This window comes from Capsicum annuum, chromosome 7 (genome assembly GCF_002878395.1).
Source record: "Capsicum annuum cultivar UCD-10X-F1 chromosome 7, UCD10Xv1.1, whole genome shotgun sequence".
NCBI classification, from domain to species: Eukaryota; Viridiplantae; Streptophyta; class Magnoliopsida; order Solanales; family Solanaceae; genus Capsicum; species Capsicum annuum.
The window spans coordinates 13,326,911-13,340,370 of NC_061117.1; positions in this window are offsets into that span (position 1 = coordinate 13,326,911).

A 13,460-nucleotide genomic window follows, 5' to 3' on the forward strand; every position below is an offset into this window, starting at 1 on the left:
TATTTAAAGTTAATCATGCAAGCCCTTAGCATAACCTCTAAAGTCTGAATGGTACATTCTGCATGTCTATCTTTTTTAGGGTGGAAAGTGGTGCTAAGGTTCACCTAGGTACCCAAACCTTTCAGAAAAGACTGCCAAAATTGAGAAGAGAATTATGGACCTCGGTTGGCTATAATGGACACTGGATCCCCATGCAATCGAACTATCTCTTAAATGTACAACTTTGTATAATTATCTACAAAATAGTTATACCCCACACGTAAGAAGTTAGCGGACTTGGCCATCGTGTCAATAATAACCCAAATAGAATCGTACTGGTTTTAGGATTGAGGGAGACCTTTAACAAAGTTCATGTTTATCATCTCCCATCTCCATAGAGCCAAAGATATGCCTTGGGAAGTACCATCTAGCCTCAATTGTTACACCTTAACTTGTTGGCAATTCAAACACTTAGATAGAAAGCTAGTAATATCTCTCTTTATGTTATTCCACCAGAAAATATCGTGTAGGTCATCATACATTTTAGTAGAGCCAGGGTGAACAACATTGTAATACCCCGTACTTCTACCTAGCTTAAAATCATCCCAAAAATGTTAAAGGCTTGCTTTAAAAGATGAATCCACTTTTATACATATGGAATTTTTAAGATTTTGATTTTTTGTTGTGTGGGAAATGGAATAAGCTTTCCGTTGATACCAAATTCGACACCTGAGCGAAGAGTTAGAGCCATTTTTGTAAGACAGCTTGCCACCTGAGCCATCATCGCGTCGCAGAGCCAGCTAAAATGGCAATCATCCAAATCCAATGAGCCTCCGCGACTATGGTGCGTCGCGCCAAGGCTCAAATTCAAAGTTGTCAAATTCTAGTGACACGACGTGATAGCGCGCGTTGCGCTAGGGGTCCAGGTCAGGAAATTTTCACAAGAATTACAAATACATGTCCAGAGTTTAAAGGGTCAATTTTCCACCCCTATATAAACCTAATAACACGTGATTCAGCCACATTTCACCCAAAATATAGTGTTTCTCTAAAGTTTCTCTCAAGAACAAGCTAGGGTTTGCAATTGGGGATTCAAATTCAATACTCAAATTCAAGAATCTCTCCGTCAATCTTTGCTAAATCAAGAACTAAGGTATACAAAGTGTTCATTTATGGATTCCTTTCATCTATAGGCCCAAGAATCAAGTTTTAAATCTTGTATTGTGAATATTTTGCTGTGGGTTAATTATGTTCATGCGATTATGGTTGTATGCTTCCTATATTTGAATCTTTATGTGTTGTTCATCCAACCTATGCTAGTGTGTGGTCTAAAACATGTAAAATTGAGTTGAAATATAGAGTTTTGTTGTACTAATTTGATGGTCATGCCTATTCCCTAAGTCATGCATCCTAGGTGTTTGATAAAATGCCTAAGAGAATAGAAATTATGCATTATAGCTTAATTATGACCCAAGTGATAAATGCATGCTTTATCCTATGACCAAGAATGACTTCCGTGATATTGTGTGCATTATAAATGGTTGGGGGAATGCCCATGAGATTAGGTTGTTGAAAGTATGACATGTTTATATGCAATTCCATTTATGTACAAGACTATGATAACCATGAGCTTCATGAAATCCCCAAATTAATGTATTATGAATTGTTGATATCGGTCATGTGTTCAAGAAGTGTCATGTCCTGTCAGTTTCATGCTATCGAGTCCAGGGGGTACTTGTACTAGACAATTTAGTTGTGCGCCTAGAGCCAGTGTCATATTTTCATGATACTCTCAGTCAAGCCATGATCAGTAGAATTCAGTCAGTCATGTGACTCAGGAAAACTCAGTAAACTCAGTATCAGTCCAATCTAATTCAGTAATCTTAGTAATCTCAGGAATCTCAGTGATCTCAGTCAGTCATCATGTCTCAGTATTATTCCGTCAATCAATTGAACTTAGTGAACTTAGTTCAAATCAGTTATACAATAGGATCAGTAATAGTTCAGTTCAGTTCAGTATAGTTAGTTTAGTGTCTATTTAGTTTGGAGTAGGACTCAGCATCGAGTGAACCAAGGGATGAGGACACACACTATCACTCAGTATAGGGTGTGATCCTTAGAAGCAATCCTTGCGTTCCTGAACTACGTAGCCAGCGTAGGTTGAGATGTACCCTACGAGTTTAGGGATTATACACCTCATTTGAGTTTTCCTACTATGAGGGGTTGACGGAAGAGCTCCCTGTCAGAGAGGGTTTACTCATAGCTTGTCTTTATTTGTGGCACGGTACTGACACCCTTCCAGCCAGGGTTACAGGTTGGAACCTACCAGTTCAGTTTTAGCGCATGTCGGTTAGATGATTACCTCCCACAGTCTCAGTTTCAGATCCAGTTTCAGTAATAAAACTTAGTTCAGTTCTACAGATTCAGGACAGTCAGATACAGTTGCTCAGCTCAGTACAGAAGTCAGCTAATTCTAATAGAATTAGGACTGTCAGATGCAGTCACCGAGTTAATAGTATATTAATTATACAAAACTCATGTTATCTGTAATATCCCAAATTTTCCTAGCTAATTTCATCCCAAGAATGCCTAGTATTAGCATTTAAATTGAATGAAGATTATTCCATGAGGAATTTTCAAGATTTTCACTTTTGGCATATGGGAAATTCAATAAGTTTTCCATCGATATAAGATTCACCTAAATCCAATAATTGGGTAAGAAGTTATGACTATTTCAAGTTTTCTTCATAAAACAACACTATATTGGTCAATGGCGCGCCGCGCCACAAGCTAAAATAGCAATTGTCCTTTTCCAGTGTCTCAGCGCGATTACCCCTGTGATGCACCAAAGTTCCAGGTCACCAAGAGAGGGCAACGCGATGGCTCCGCGTCATTCCATCGCTCAATTTTTCAATTGTCAAAATCCAGTGACATGGGGCGATAGCGCTGCGTCGCGCCAAGGGTTCAATTCGAGAAATTTTACTAAAATTAAATGACGCATCCGGGGTTAAAAGGGTCAGCTTCCCACCCCTATTTAAGCCCTTTAACACGTGATTCGACCACTTTTCATGCAAAATACACTTGTTCTCACAAAAACCTCTCAAGAACAACCTAGGGCTTTTCATAGAAGATTCAATTTCAAGAAAGTTTCACCGTCAATCTTCACAAAATTACGAACTAAGGTATGCGTTGTGTTCATTCATGGATTCCTTCCATCCATGAAGCTCAAGAACCTTGTTTTTATCTATAAATCATGGTATTTATGTTGTGGGTTAATCGTAATCATGTTATTGACGTTGATTGATTTCAAAGATGGAATCCTTGTGTGTTTATCATGATATTATGTTAACATGCAAGATAAAACCCATGAATTTAGTTTCTTATGATATGTAATTTGATGAATTCACTTATGATCTAAGTTGTGTATGCAAGGTGGTTGATAAAATTATTGAAAGAGTAGAAATCATGCTTTATAGCTCAAGACATAAATTAAATGTGACATGCTTGTTATTCTCCTATGTTTAAATGGGTTTCCGGCTATCATTGTGAATTGTGTATATTTGTGGAATGCCTATGATATTAGTACATGAGTTTATGATATGATTATCAGCATATTCGTCCATGTTAGATAGTATGATAACCCTATACTTTGTGAAAACAACAACTTCTTAAATTATGTATTGTTGATGTGGGTCTTGTATCGATAAAGTCATGCTTCATCTATTTTCTTCTATCGAGTCCTGGGGATACTTGTACCTGAAATATTAGCTGTTACATAGAGCCATGTCATGTTTTCATGATACTCTCAGTCAAGCTATGAATCCTTAGACTTTCGATAGTCTTATGACTCAGGAAATCTCCATGATCTCATAAACTCAGTCAGTTGTCATGTATCAGTAGTATTCCCCCAGTCAACGGAATTCAGTAACTCAATCCATGTTCAGGGTCTAGTCAGATAGGAGCAGGAATTAGCACCAATTGAACCCAAGAATGGGAACTCACCTATTATATGAGGGTGTGATTCCTAGAAGAAATCCTTGCATTCCCTAACTATGTAGCCAGCATAGGTTGAGACATCATAGCCTGCTATATGAGGGTAGATGAGGTAGCTTAACCTATTATATGAGGGTTCCCACCAGTCTTTCTAGAGTTACTTGGTATATGAGGGTTACTCACACATTGTCCTTACTAGTGGCGCGACATTGACACCCTTCCAATTAGGGCATAGATTGGACCCTAGTTCATCTATTATAGCGCATATGGGGCATGTCGATTACATAAATACCTCCTACAATTTTAGTATTAGTCTCAGTAAAGAACTCAGATAGTTCTTCAGATTTCAGGACTGTCAGATATAATCAACTCAGATATAATACTGAACTAAGACAGTTCCATCAGATTTAGGACTGTCAGATACAGTCATTCATGTTATCAGTTATCAGATTATATCAATTATCAGTATGCCATATTACCAATATTCAGAAGTCATGTATTCACGGTATTAGTGTCAGTTATTATGTCCCATGAATATATTCCCACGTTCATAATAGTCAGACTGTTATTATTATTGTTCATGCATATGAACCCTATTCATTTAGCCTACCTCACATGCATACCAGTACATTCAAAGTACTGATGTATTCATTCTATGGTGTTTTATACCAAAGGTTCAGAGACACGAGCTCCAGATCATCAGTAGATTCCAGATATCATCAGTTAGAGTTAGCAGTTATTTCAGTTGTTTTGGGTATTTCATACCCCACCAGATGTCATGATTTATCAGCTATGTTCAGTTTGAACCTTATGGCCTTTCAGTTCATGTTTCTAAATTTTTTGAATATTATGCAGTATACAGGTATAGATATCAATCATGGGTTAGCTTGTGGTCCTTCGAGGTCATAAGCACCATGTAGCATTTTGGGTACCAAATTTGGGGCGTTACAAACATGGTATTAGAGCCTAAGATTCAATAGAGTCCTAGGAAGTCTTAAAGCCGCATCTAGTAGAGTTTGGTACATGGGTGTGTTGCGCGCCACATTTATGTACATGAGGCTATAATATGTTTAGGAATAGTTTCCCTTCTTTCAGTATTCATGTCATACCAGTGAGCCTAATCTCAAGTTAATCTCCCAATCTAATCCATCTCTCTAATCCGCCTCTTTTCTTTATTTCAGAACATGCCTCCCAAGAGAAGAAAAAAGTTAGCCCCTCAGCCCAAAGAACCTTTGGGAGATCACGTTTCTCATGCGGAGTTTAGGACCGCATTCACTACTATTGCTTAATCATTCACTGATTAGAATGAACGACCAGCTATCGTTCCGGCCAACCCAGTGGCCAATTCAGCTGTAGCCAGGATTCGGGATTTCACCCAAATGAATCATCCAACCTTTCTTAGATTTAAGACAGATGAAGACCCTTAGGAATTCCTAGATCAGGTGTAGAAGGTGAAAGATATCATAGGGTGACTACTATTGAGAGTGCTTATCTAGCTGTATATTAGTTGCAGGATGTTGCTCATACTTGGTTCAAGCAGTGGAAGTCAGAAAGGGCAGATGATGCAGGGCTAGTTGAGTGGGAAGAGTTTGCTTCTCATTCCTTGATAGATTCTTTCCCCTAGAGGTTAGAGAAGCCAAGGTGCTAGAATTCATCAACCTCAGCCAGGGAAATATGTTGGTGAAAGAGTATTCTCATAAGTTTACTCAATTATCCAGATATGCCCTTTATGTGGTTGTAGATAGTAGGGCAAGAACGAGAAAATTCATTTCAGGGGAGAATGACAGTGTGGTTAATGAGTGCAGATCCACCATGATGAATGGTGACATGACTTTAGCCAGGTTCATGGATCAGGCTCAGTAGATAGAGGAGCAAAAGATTAAGATGAGGGAGAAATGAAATAAGAGAGTGAAGACAGGTAGTTTCAACTTTGCTCAGCCTAAGTCAGAAGGAGGAAACCGTTCTCAATTTCGTCCTAAGTCATCAGCCCCAACTCCTTCTTAAGCCAGTGCTTCAGTTCCTAAGTTCAGAGAGGGAAACAAAGATAGAGCACCAGGCTCTAAGTCTCAGGGAAGTATTAGTAGTACCCAAACCTATCCTCTTTGTCAGAGTTACGGTAAGCACCGTCAGGGTATTTTAGAGTGGGTAGTGGTATCTGTTTTGGATGTGGCAAGCCAGGCCATAGAGTGAGAGATTTTCCTCATCCAGGTCCTCAGGGTTAGCAAAATTAACCCACAACTCAGTTCGGTCACATAAATCAGTAGGGTGCCACCTCCAGTGCTACTAGTGGACCATGCCCAAATTGCCTTTATGCTCTTCAGTCCCTACAGGATCAGGAAAATTCTCCTGATGTGGTTACTGGTACTTTATAGATCTTTCACATGCATGTTTATGCTTTGCTAGACCAGGAGCGTCATTGTCTTTTGTTACTCCGTATATAGTAGTTGATTTCAGAATCAGTCCTAAAATTTTAGCAGAGCCCTTCTCAGTCTCTACCCCAGTGGGTATAACCATCATAGCCCGACGGGTATACGGGAACTGCTCGGTTATGATATTTCAAAAAGTCACTTCAACAGACTTAGTCGAATTAGAAGTGATTGATTTTTATGTCATTCTCGGTATGAATTGGCTTTATTCCTGCTATGCCACAGTCGACTACAGAAATAGAATAGTCCAATTTCAGTTTTCGAATGAACCCATCCTAGATTGGAAGGGTAGCATATCCGCTTTTCGAGGTAAGCTTGTTTCCTACCTTTGGGAAAGGAAAATGATATCTAAGGGAGGTTTTTATTATCTTGGTTGAGTTAAGGACTCTCATTCCGAAACTCCTAGTCTTGATTCAGTCCTAATAGTAAATGAGTATTCAGATATCTTTCTCGAGGATCTTCCAGGAATTCCTCCCAAAAGGGAAATAGACTTCAGTATTGATCTTCTTCCAAATACTCAACCTATCTCTATTCCACCTTACAGAATGGCACCAGCAGAACTTAGAGAATTGAAAGAATAATTGAATGATATCTTAGATAAGGAATTCATCTGACCCAACATTTCCCCGTGAGGCACACCAGTCTTATTCGTGTGCAAGAATGAAAGTTCTCTCCGAATGTGTATAGACTACCGTCAACTTAATAAGGTTACAATCAAAAACAAGTATCCTCTTCCTAGAATCGATGAATTTTTCAACCAACTTTAGGGTGCTAGCTATTTCTCTAAGATAGACCTCAGATCCAGCTATCATCAGCTTAGAGTTAGAGAATGTGACATTCCAAAAACAACTTCACATACTCGGTATGGTCACTTCGAGTTTCTAGTCATGTCCTTTGGTCTTACCAATGCCCCAACTGCTTTCATGGACTTGATGAACCGTGTGTTCAAGCAGTACTTGGACATGTTTATCATAGTCTTCATAGATGATAATCTGGTGTATTCCCATAGTGAGCGCGATCATGCAGACCACCTCAGAACAGTACTCCAGACACTCAGAGATCATCAGTTATTTGCCAAATTTAGTAAGTGTGAATTTTGGCTAAGGTTAGTAGCGTTCCTTAGTCATATCATTTTCAGTGACGGCATTAGAGTATATCCTCAAAAGACCGAAAGTGTAAGAAATTGGCCTCGCCCTATCTCTCCATTACATATCAAGAGTTTCTTGGGTTTGGATGGCTATTATAAATGGTTTGTTAAGGGATTTTCTTCTGTTGCATCCCCTATGTCTAGGTTGACTCAGAAGAAAGTCAAGTTTCAGTGGTCATATCCTTTTGAGAAGAGTTTTCAGGAATTGAAGACTCGACTCACCTCAGCTCTAGTTCTAGCTCTTCTAGATGGTTCAGATGGGTTCGTGGTGTATTGTGATGCTTCCAGAGTGGGTTTAGGTTGTGTCATCATGCAGCATGGTAAGGTAATAGCCTACACCTCCAGACAACTTAAACCCCATGAGAAGAATTACCCTACTCATGATCTTGAGTTAGCAGCCATAGTTTTTGGCTTGAAGATTTGGAGGCATTATGTATACGCTGTTCATGTAGATGTTTTCACAGATCATAAGAGTCTTCAGTATGTCCTTTCTCAGAAATATTTAATCTTCCTCAGAGAAGGTGGTTAGAGCTCTTGAAAGATTATGACATAAGTGTCCTTTATCATCCGGGCAAGGCCAATGTGGTGGCCGACACTCTCAGTAGTCTGTCTATGGGTAGTGTTGCTCATGTTGAGGATTGTAAGAAGAAGTTTACTTAGGATGTCCATCAACTTGCTAGACTAGGCATTTGCTTAGTCGATTCTTCAGAAGGTAATATATGGGTTCAGAGTAATTCAAAATCATCTCTAGTTTCTGAGGAGAAAGAAAAGCAATTTAGAGATCCCAGTTTAGTCATGTTGAAAGAGTCAGTCCAGAGTTAGAAAAAAGAGGTTTTCTCCTAAGGGGGAGATGGTGTTCTTCATTATTAGGGTCGTCTCTGTGTTCCAGGTGTAGATGACTTAAGGTAATAAATTCTTGCAGAATCGCATAGTGCGCGCTACTCTATTCATCCAGGGGCCACAAAGATGTACAGTGACTTGTGGGAGATCTATTGGTGGAGTGGGATGAAGAGAGATATTGCAGAGTTTGTGTCTAAGTGCTCTACATATCAGTAGGTTAAGATAGAGCATCAGAAGTCTAGTGGTCCTATGTAGGAGTTCATTATTCCTACTTGGAAGTGGGAAGAAGTGAACATGGACTTCGTAATGGGTTTGCCTCGAAGTCGTCATCAAGATGATGCAGTTTGGGTCATCATAGATAGAATGACAAAATCAGCCCATTTTCTTCCAGTTCATACCTTTTATTCAGCTGAGGATTACGCCAAACTCTACATCATAGAGTTGGTCAGATTGCACGGTGTTTCGTTGTCTATTACCTTAGTTAGAGGTACCTAGTTCACCTCTCATTTTTGGAAAGCGTTCTAAAAGGGTCTTGGTACCCAAGTTTATCTTAGTACAGCCTTTCATCCTCAGAAAGATGGTCAAGCAGAAAGGACTATTCAGATGCTAGAAGATATGCTAAGGACGTGTGTAATTGATTTAAAGGATAGTTGGGATAACCACTTTTCTTTAATTGAGTTTGCATACAACAATGGCTATCATTCTAATGTTCGGATGGCTTCATTCAAAGCTCTCTATGGTAGGAGATATAGATCTCCAATCGGTTGGTTCGAAGTTAGTGAGGCCTTAATCATAGGGCCTGACTTGGTATTCAATGCCTTAGAAAAAGTCCAGTTGATTAGAGAAAAACTCCGGGCTGCTCAGAGCCGACAGAAGTCTTATGCAGATGCTCATAGAAAGGATCTTGAGTTTGAGATTGGTGATCATGTCTATATAAAGATCTCTCTCATGAAGGGAGTGAAGAGGTTCGACAAGAAAGGGAAACTCAGTCCTCGATATGTCGGTCCCTTTAAGATTCTAAATCACTTTGGCAAAGTAGCTTATGAGCTTGATTTGCCTTCAGATCTAGCATCAGTTCATCCAGTCTTCCATGTCTCTTTGCTCAAGAAGTGTATAGGTGACCTAGCAGTTGTAGTCTCTAATCAGAGCATCGATGTTTAGAACAACCTCTCTTATGAAGAGATTGCAGTCGAAATCCTAGACTATCGGACTTGTAGATTGAGGAATAAAGAAGTCCCTTTAGTTAAAGTTCTTTGGAGATATCAGTCCATCAAGGGAGCTACTTAGGAAGTAGAAGTATACATGCGTACGAAGTATCCTCACCTCTTATCCACCAAGTCAAATCAAGCTCAAGGTAATAGTTCTCTTTAAGCTTACTCAGTTTCATATTCAGTGTTCATCATAAACTTGGTATCAAGTACCATTGCATATTTAGTCATGCATACATGTATTAGTTCAGTTGTATAATTATGAATCAGACATGCATTCTCATTGTGAGAAAATTTAGTTCCTCATAACACTCAGTTATGCTTTCATGAGTCAGTTACACATGCATCAATATGCATGTTCACTATGTTATGTTCAGCCTGTCAGTTATGTCAGTCATGAGATCATATTTCAGTTATTCATGTTCAGTTCATATTCAGCTTATTGTTCCCCCTCTCATCCAGTCTCATTGGAGGCCGAATGTTCCTAAAGGGGAGATATTGTAATACCCCAAATTTTCTTAGCTAATTTCGTCCCAAGAATGCCTAATATTATCTTCTAAATTGAATGATGATTATTCCATGAGGAATTTTAAAAATAATGAGGAATTTAAAATTTTTTTATTGTTTATCATATAGGAAATTAAATAAGGTTTTCATCGATATAAGATTCGCTTAAATTCGATAACCGGGTAAGAAGTTATGACTATTTCAAGTTTCCTTCGTAAAACAGTGCCATATTGGTCAGTGCTGTGCCACGCCACAAGCTGAAATGACAATTTTCCTTTTCCTGTGTCTCAGTGTGATTTTCCCCGTGATGCACCAAAGTTCCAGGTCATAAAGAGGGGGTAACGCGATGGCTCTGCGTCGTGCTATCCCTCAATTTCCCAATTGTCAAAATCTAGTGACACGTTGTGATAGCGCCGCGCCACGCCAAGGGTTCAATTCGGGAAATTTTACTGAAATTAAATGACGCGTCCAGGGTTAAAAGGGTCAACTTACCACCCCTATTAAGCCCTTTAACACGTGATTCAACCACTTTTCACCCAAAATACACTTGTTCTCTCAAAAATCTCTCAAGAACAACCTAGGACTTTTCATAGAAGATACAATTTCAAGAAAGTTTCACTGTCAATCTTCACAAAATCATGAACTAAGGTATGGGCTGTGTTCATTCATGGATTCCTTCCATCCATGAAGCTCAAGAACCTTATTTTTATCTATAAATCATGGTATTTATGTTGCGGGTTAATCTTAATCATGTTGTTGATGTTGATTGATTTCAAAGATGGAATCCTTGTGTGTTTATCGTGATATTATGTTAACATGCAAGATAAAACCCATGAATTTAGTTTCTTATGATGTGTAATTTGATGAATTCACTTATGCCCTAAGTTGTGTATGCAAAGTTGTTGATAAAATGCTTGAAAGAATAGAAATCATACTCTATAGCTCAAGACATAAATTAAATGTGACATGCTTGTTATTCACCTATGTTTAAATGGTTTTCATGCTATCATTGTGAAATATGTATATTGTTAGAATGCCCATGAAATTAGTACATGAGTTTATGATATGATTATAATCATGTTCGTCCATGTTAGATAGTATGATAATCCTGTACTTCGTGAAATCCACAACTTCTTAAATTATGTATTGTTGATGTGGGTCTTGTACTCGGTAAAGTCATGCTTCATCAGTTTCCTTCTATCGAGTCCTGGGGGTACTTGTACTCGAAACATTATCTGTGTGCCTAGAGCCATGTTAAGTATTCACGATACTCTCAGTCAAGCTATGAATCCTTAGACTTTAGATAGTCTTATGACTCAGGAAATCTCCATGATCTCATAAACTCAAACAGTTGTCATATATTAGTAGTATTCCATCACTCAATGGAATTCAGTAACTCAGTCCATGTTCAGGGTCTATTCAGATGAGAGTAGAAATTAGCACTGAGCAAACCCAAGGACGGGAACTCACCTATTATATGAGGGTGTGATTCCTAGAAGAAATCCTTGTGTTCCAGAACTATATAGCCAGCATAGGTTGAGACATCATAGCTTGCTATATGAGGGTAGATGAGGTATCTTAACCTATTATATGAGGGTTCCCACCATTCTCACTAGATTTACCTGGAATATGAGGGTTACTCACTCGTTGTCCTTACCAGTGGCGCGGTATTGACACTCTTCCAATCAGGGCACAGATTGGACCCCAGTTAAACTATTATAGCGTATATGTGGCATGTCGATTTAATAACTATCTCCCACAGTTTCAGTATCAGTCTCAGTAAAAGAACTTAGATAGTTCTTCAGATTTAAGGACTGTCAGATACAGTCAACTCAGATACAATATGAAACTTAGATAGTTTCATCAGATTCAGGACTGTCAGATATAGTCATTTATGTTATCGGTTATTAGATTATATCAGTTATCAGTATGCTATGTTACCAGTATTCAGATTCAAAAATCATGTATTCATGGTATTAGTGTCAGTTATTATGTCCCATGCATCTATTCTCACATTCATAATAGTCAGACCGTTATTATTATTGTTCATGCATATGAACCCCATACATTTAGCATTCCTCACATGCATATTAGTACATTCAAAGTACTGACGTATTCGTGCTATGGTGTCTTATGCCACAGGTTCAGAGACAGGAACTCCAGAGCATCAGTAGATTCCAGATATCAGCAGTTAGAGTTAGCAGTGAGTCCTCATCTTTCGAGGACATGATTATTTATTTTTTTATTATCTCATTAATTAGTTTAATAGTTGGAGTTCATTGGGGACATATCCCATTAGCTCCTCATTCAGATAGTTCAGTCAGTTAGAGGCTTTCTAGACTATTAGTTTCAAACAGTAATTTCAGTTGTTTTGGGTATTTCATACCCCACTAGATGTTATGATTTATTAGCTATGTTCAGTTTGAACCTTATAGCCTTTCAGTTCATATTTCCGCATTTTTCCAAATATTATGCAGTATATAGGTATAAGTATCAGTCATGAGTTAGCTTGTGGTCCTTCGGGGTCATGAGCACCGTGTAGCATTTTAGGTACCAGATTTGGGGCGTTACATTATCAGTATTCATTTTTGGGACTATTAGATACCGTCAATCAAACCAGTTCTTCATAATCAGAACTGTCAGAAACAATCATTTCTTTATCTGTAATATGGCATCAGTTCCTCAGTACTCAATAGACTCAGTCATTCAGTATCCTAGTATTAACACTCAGATTTCAATAAATACACGTTATCAGAATTCATGAGTCAGCGTTGTCATGACCTCAGTTATAGTTATGTATTCATACATGTATTTTCACGTTCATGTTATACAGTCAGTTATTATTGTTTATACATATGAACTATTGCATTTAGCCTACCTCACTTGCATACTAGTACATTCAATCATACTGACGAATTTGTGCTATGGTGTTTTATACAATAGGTTTATACGCACGAGCTCCCGAGCATCCTTAGTAGATCAGACGTTCAGCAGCCAGACTAATAGTGAGTCCTCATCATTCGAGGATAACATGATTATTTTATTACTTTATTAGTTTAGTAGTTCGGAGTTAGTTGGGGACATGTCCCATTAACTCTATAGTTTTCAAAAATTTAGAGGCTTTCAGACTACAACATATTTTTAGATATTTTACTTCAGTTTTGGGTATTGTTATATCCCATTATAGATATTGTTTTATATTCAGTATAAGTTCAGTTTTGAACCTTATGGCCTTACATCTTAAATTTCACATATTTATAGTATATTATTCAATGTTCAGTTACAGATATCAGTCATGGGTTAGCTTGTGGTCCTTCGGGATCATGAGCACCGTGTATCATTTTGGGTACCAGATTCGGG